General features: G+C 40.6%; 1 pseudogene; it reads left to right on the top strand.

The window, feature by feature from the left end:
- Nucleotides 1-4,139: 4,139 nt before the first annotated feature.
- On the top strand, nucleotides 4,140-6,792 carry LOC131403491 (dual specificity mitogen-activated protein kinase kinase 2-like; annotated as a pseudogene).
- The last annotated feature ends 6 nt before the right edge of the window (nucleotides 6,793-6,798 follow it).

Below are 6,798 nucleotides of genomic sequence, written 5' to 3'. Positions count from 1 at the left end.
TTGCTGGATTGGATGGGATTAAGACACCAAAGAGCTGACAGGCTGAGTTGGGGTGACTCAAATTGTATATATACAAGGGACCCAGCCCAAACAAATTGTCCCTAAACACAATCCATATATGGCAGTCCTGCCTGGTAGGATAAGTCCCCTAATCATGTATTTTTAATTTTCAGAAATAGTTTGGCTTCTTGGCACTTTCTTAATTTATATGAATTTTGGAGCCAGCTTTTCCAAGTTCAAAGGGTTTGGGTTTTTTCCTTGGAATTTCATTGTATATTAGGATTAACAATATCTAATTTTCAAATTAGTAACATGACATTGTTGTTTGATTTACTTTGAAGTTATTTAACGTTATTCCAAAGTTTTGTAAATTTCTTTTTAAAATTTCCTCTTAAATGGAAGCTGAAATAAATTGAAATATTTTTTATTTGTAACTATTAAAATAATCTTATGGTTTCTCTAGGGGCTGGCCTGGTGGCGTAGTGGTTGGGTTCGCCAGCTCCACTTTGGCGGCCCAGGATTTGAGGGTTCAGATCCCAGGCACGGACCTACGCACCTCTTATCAAGCCATGCTGTGGCAGGCGTCCCACATGAAAAAAGTGGAGGAGGATGGGCACAGATGTTAGCCCAGGGCCAATCTTTCTCAGCAAAAAGAGGAGGATTGGCAACAGATGTGAGCTCAGGGCTGCTCTTCCTCACACACACACAAAATAATAATAATAATAATCTTATGGTTTCTCTAAATTAATTTAAGATGTCAGTTACATCATTGAATTTTCTAATTTGAAGCAACCTTTACATACCTGAATATTGCAAGACATTAAGGTAGAGATCTCTCTAATTCGTATTCCACCATTCTTTGCAAAACCTTCTCTATTTTACTCCAGTTTTTGTTTTATTATTTTCCTTTTTATATTCTTCTTCTTTTTATATTCTTTGGGAGTAATTCTGTTAATAATTGATTTAACTTATTAAATAGGCCAATTCTTAGATCAATTTTTGATCTTGAATTTTTCCTAACATGAGCAGTTAAGGCTATACATATATTACTTCCAGTATTGCTCTATGTCAGTGAATTCTAATATGTCATTTTTGGTCATTTTCTGAAGATTTTCTAATTTCAGTTATGATTTCTTGTCTTTTTCATGAGTCATTAAGAAATGTGTTTCTTCCTTTCTTTATTCTTTTAAGTTTATTCCATCTTTTAAACAACATTTTTGTACTCTGGATTTTGGATTTGGATTTGAAAAGGATTTTGTAAATGTTTCAGTCTAAAAGACAACCTGCATTTCAAATAGTTTAGTCAAGTCATATTTTTGTAATTTCTGATCTATTTGGGTTGATTTACACTGTCTTCTTTGGAGTTTTCTATTTAATTTTCTTTTTCTATGTTTTTTCTTTATGTTTTACCTTCTTTTGGATTGATGTTTCACCTCAATTTTCCTCATATACTGCTATGAATTTGTGCATTTTACATCTATTTTTAAAGTTTATAAGAATTTTTACATAAACACTGAAACTAATAAAATCTAAAGTAAATCAATATTTTTACCCTCCTTCAGAACAGTGGAGTACCTTAAAATATTTTAACTCCAGTGACCTTGCCTACAAATTAGATGTTATGGTTTTCCCATAGTAATCATCTTTTAATCTTCAAATTATTTCTTGCTATTTTTTATGCAATGATTATGTAATTTTAATGTCTAAATTCTTCTTTGGTTACAATTTGTTCTTGCATGTCAGATATTCATTCTTTCCGGTATTATGTTCCTTCTTCCTGAAGGTCAACCTTTAAATTGTCCGTTACAGAATGTCTCTCTAGCCTTCTTCCCTTCCTCCTTCCTGCCCTCCCTTCCTCCCTCCCTCCCTTCCTTTTCTTTCTCTTTTTCTCTCTCTCTTTCTTTCACCTGAATTTGTCTTTATTTTAACCTTATTTTTGAAATAAAATTCCTTGAGGTTAAAATTTTAGGTTGAGAGATATTTTCTCCCATCATTTATTTTTCTTTTTGCTTTACCCTTTATCTTTTCTTAGTTTTCATTTGTTTGGCTTTCATGTAAATGTTCCCTATTCCTTTGGATCTTGTAAAGAGATTCACTTTATCTTTGATGTCCTGCAGTTTCACTGAAATGGTTTTTATACAGATTTTTAGTATGATTTATTTTATTTATTGTGCTTGTGACTTATTGAGCTTCCTAAAAACACATGGCCAGCAGCGCCCCCTGCCGGGCAGCGGGGCGGAAGACGGCTTGGGGCGTGGCCATGGCCTGGGGGCGTGGCCGGATCCCGCGGCGGCGGGGGTGCGGGAAGGCTTGAACCTGCGGCGGCTGGGGAGTCCGCTCTGGGAAAGTGAAGGGGCGAGGGCGGCTCACGGCGTTTCGGGTGGCTTTGGCTTTTCTCCGGGTCCGTGTTGCATCTTTCGCCTCCGAAACTCGAGTGTAACGTCCGTCCCCTCCCGGCCTCGGCGCTTCGCGGAGCCCGGAGACGGAGCCGGAGTCCAGCCCTGGCCGCAGCCCGCGGCGTCCTCGCGGGGACCCCTTTCTTCTCTGCCTGGAGCTTCGAATATGGCGTAGAGGGCGGGACAGGGGACGTGTGACAACTGGTGACATGGAGACTCAGACTCCGCAGAGCAACTACCAGTCTGTTGGAGTAAATGCTCAGCGTTTAGCAGAAATGGAACTCAAGTTTTTAAGCCATGGCGTGGTTTGTAATGGCTGAAGGCAGTTTTGTCTCTTAAAAGTTACCCGTTCGTATTGATTGATATTTCTTAATCAAAAAGCAAGGATCCGCGCTCACCGCCCTGGGAGAGGCACCCGAGGGGGAAAGGCTCTCGCCTGAAATGGAGAGGAAAACGAACGTGCTTACTATGGGCTACCTCACTGCGGGGCAGAACGGTAACGAGTTTTTTGAAAACCTGTTAGATTATCTAATTAGTAGTAAAACCTGAGTTTCACCTGAGTCCTAGGATTTTGAGGGAAAACTGAAGACTCCCAGGTGTTTGCTGTAATGTCGTAAGGACAGCATCAATAGGCAACAGCAAGGATCGAATTATGGCAAATAAAAGTGGTCATAAATGGGGCTATATTATGATTAGTATATGGAGCCAAGACCCCAGTCCCCACACGCGATGAGTTGCATAACTGCATGCATTTGTGAGGGGTTAGGCCTTCCTCATCTACTTGATACTGGTTGATTCTTATTGAATATAGAACAATAGAAAAACAAATTGGTCTTTCTTCGCGTCTTCATTATTATTTAGACTAAAAGGCCACGCTTTCACCCCAGAGTAGTTGTAGACTCAAGAATAGTCAATTACAGAAAATTAAACATAAGTCTAAATGAAGCAGAGAATCTAGTGGAAAGAACATGAAAGCGTATTTGGTTTCAAATCTCGGCTCTTGAACACAGTAAATACGATAAGGATAGAAGTTGGGAGAGGTTACTTCATTTCTTTAAGCTTGAGGTTGCTCATCTGTACAGTGTTTTGTGTTTTTTTGGTAGGTGTTCAACTTTATGACAGCTCAGTTTGCATTGCCTAAGGAAATGAGGAAGTTTGTTGATTTAGAAATGACTTAATCCTTACCTGCTTTTTGTTCTCTGAACTCATAAACATTTTAGTGCATTTCACTTTTTTTTTTTTATTATTCTGGTGTTCCCTAAACTGTATTCCATTGGTCCTTTGCAAAATGTTCATAGATGCTTCGTGGAAAAAATTTTTAGCATCAATACTGGGGAAAACACAAATCTGTTGCTATGAGGTTATTGGAAGTACAGCTCTGTGGCATTCTTGCCAAAAACGTGTAGCCTGAATCTGTGAGGAAACACTCAGATAAATCTAGAATGTGGTTTGGAGTTTTCCATAGTATCAATATCCTGAAAGACAACAAAAAAAGACAGGACTGATCTGCATTCAAGACAACTGTGAGCTGGATAGGGTTATGGATTTTTAAAAAGTTATACAGGACATTTTGTGGACAATTGTGGAAGTTTGAACATGGAAGCCTATAATGATATATTGTTGACTTCAATTTCTCGGGTATGATAATGATACTGTGGTTATTAGAAGAGTGTTTTTGTTCGTAGGAGATGCATGCTCCAAGTGTGTAGGGATGAGGTCAGGATATCTGCAAGCTTTTTTCAGATGGTCCAGGCCCAAAAACAAAGTGTGTATGTAGAGAGAAAATAGGGCACTATGTTAATTGTGTTCTAGCTGAATAGTATATGAGTGTTCATTCATCTTTTCTGTAGCATAGAGGTTTTTCAAAATAAAAAATTGAGAAATAAATTTTTTTTAAAGTATATGGCCAAGGCTTGACCTTTCATCATTATTCCCATTTCCGTTGGTCACCATTCCCTCTATTTCCCTTGGAGTTCTGATTGGCTGTATGTTAGCAATTATTTCCCTGTTCTCTAGAAGTGTATCAACATTTCTGTCATACTTTCTTTTTATAGAGCTCATGTCATTTTTGAGATATTACTTCACATCCATCACCTTTCAGCTCTTTCTGCTGGTCTGATCTGCTGTTTTCCCCAATTTTTGGTTTTTAATTCAATTGTTTTATATGTGCATATTGTGAGAAGAAGTTTGATTTGGTTATTTTCTCCTCGGCCTGATTACCTTTATGCTCTGTTTTTTCCTATACTTCCTATCCTATCCTTCTTTATATTGTATGTATAATGATTATTTTTATCTGTGATCTTGGAAGGTCTGATTCTAATTTAATAGCATAAAATTGGTCAAAATATCCCCTTATTGTTGTCTGTCTTTAGGATCTGTGATGTTGAATCCTCTTTTATTCCTAATATTGCCAGCTTCTATATGAACTCCTTTTTTAAAATGATCACTTTGTCTGGAAGTTTATAAATTATATCTGTCACTTCCAACAACCAACTTTTCCTTTCTCTTTTGGGGGGTTTTCTCTTTTAATTACTTCTGCTTTTATCTTCATTCCTTGCCTTTACCTTCTTTTTTTAGTTTCCTGGAGACAATTGTTTTTATCTGGTTTTCTAGTCATTTCAGGCTGGAAGAAAAAGTGTTGCTTCATCATATTTGAAAACAGAAGTGCCTCAGAAGGGTTTTCTTTATCTCTAATTTTCCACATTTTCTGATAGACAAGTTTAGTAGTTATTTTGAATGATTTTTTTCTATCTCCAACCTACACCATATCCTTCAGTAAGTCTTAGTAGTTATTGGAAACAGCGGGATGGTCACCAAAGTCCAGCATAGACCTTCAGGCCTCATTGAGGCAAGAAAGCTGATTCACTGGAGATCAAGCCGGCCATCAGGGACCAGATTGTCCACGAGCTGCAGATGCTGCACGAGTGTAACTCCCTGTACATCATGGGTTTCTCCAGGGCTCTCTGGACCAGGCGTTGAAGGAAGCCAAGAGAATTCCAAGAGTCTGGGGAAGTCAGCATCGCGATTCTCTGAGGCTTGGTGTATCTCCAAGAAAAGCACCCCGACTGTGCACCAAGATGTGAAATCTTCTAACATCCCCGCCAACTGCAGAGGGGAGATGAAGCTGTGTGATTTTGGGGTGAGCAGGCAGCTGGACTCCATGGCCAACTCCTTTGTGGGAACTCGAGCCTACGTGTTTCCCAGCAGTTGCAGGGCACTGACTACCTGGTGAGTCGGACATCTGGAGCACGGGCTAGCCCTGGGAAGCTGGCCGTTGGAAGGTACCCCATTCCCTCCGGATGCCATCTCTGGCTGGGCCATGGTCAGTGGGGCAGAAGGAGAGCCTCCAGCATCTCCCCGAGGCCAAGGCCATCAGGATGCCCCACAGCGGTCACAGATGGCCAGCTGGCCAGCTCTGGCTAGCTTGGAACTGCTGGACGGTATTGTGAAGGAGCCGCTTCCCAAGCTGCCACCAGCACCTTCACTCAGGATCTCCGGGAATTTTGAATAAATGCCTAATTAACCCAGCAGAAGCAGCAGATCTGAAGATGCTTGTGAACCAGCCTTTACCAAATGGTACAAATGGAAGAAGTGGATTTGTTGGCTGGTTGCGTAAAATGCTGCGGCTGAACCAGCCCAGCACACCCACGTGCACCTCCCTGTGAGGGGATGGGCTCCCCGCATCCCATCTGTCCCCTCCACTCCTCACCCCTTCCGGCCCAGGACAGACCAGCCTCTTCTCTCCCTCGGCCCCTGCACCCTCTCCCATGGCACCCTCCACGGAGACCAGCGCAGAGGTGGGAACATTGAATTTCCTCTTCTAGCTGTCCAGCCTGTGTGGCCCTCTGGTCTCTGGGAAAGGGGGACGCTGCTCCTGCTGTCTTCTCAGAACCTGCTCATTTAGGTTTAAAACAAAACAGGTAAAGAAAAAGCAAACAGTGCCCATAATAAAATATACATATAATATAGATTAAATATAAATTATTTTAAATATGGATTACAATGTAGATTTTAAGTGCATGCATTCTGTTCCATATCCTCTTCCAATATATGTTTCCCCTAATGACCATAATCTTTTATAAGATATCAGCTGCCAACTGTGATCTTGATTCCAACTCTCACCCTCCCTCACTTTTTTTAGACTTTACTCTCAGCATTATGATTTAAATGGTTAGTTTGGCTATTGTTTCCCTACTTCATAGTGTTCGCTCCCTCTATCCTGTTACCTACAGAAGAGAACCACACAGGGGCCGTGCACTCGCACTTGTGAGAGCAGTTCAGTCAGTCAGTCTGGACTTTGCTGTGGAGCTGACTGCTCTTTCAATATGTCTGTACAAGTCAACCAACAAGAGAAAAAAATGGGGCTACACACGTTCGTTTATCTTTGCAACAATGCTATGAG

The sequence above is a fragment of the Diceros bicornis genome, unplaced genomic scaffold, assembly GCF_020826845.1.
Source record: "Diceros bicornis minor isolate mBicDic1 unplaced genomic scaffold, mDicBic1.mat.cur scaffold_681_ctg1, whole genome shotgun sequence".
NCBI classification, from domain to species: domain Eukaryota; kingdom Metazoa; phylum Chordata; class Mammalia; order Perissodactyla; family Rhinocerotidae; genus Diceros; species Diceros bicornis.
The sequence above is the reverse complement of the archived record's forward strand: the minus strand, read 5'-3'. Positions and strand labels throughout refer to the sequence as shown.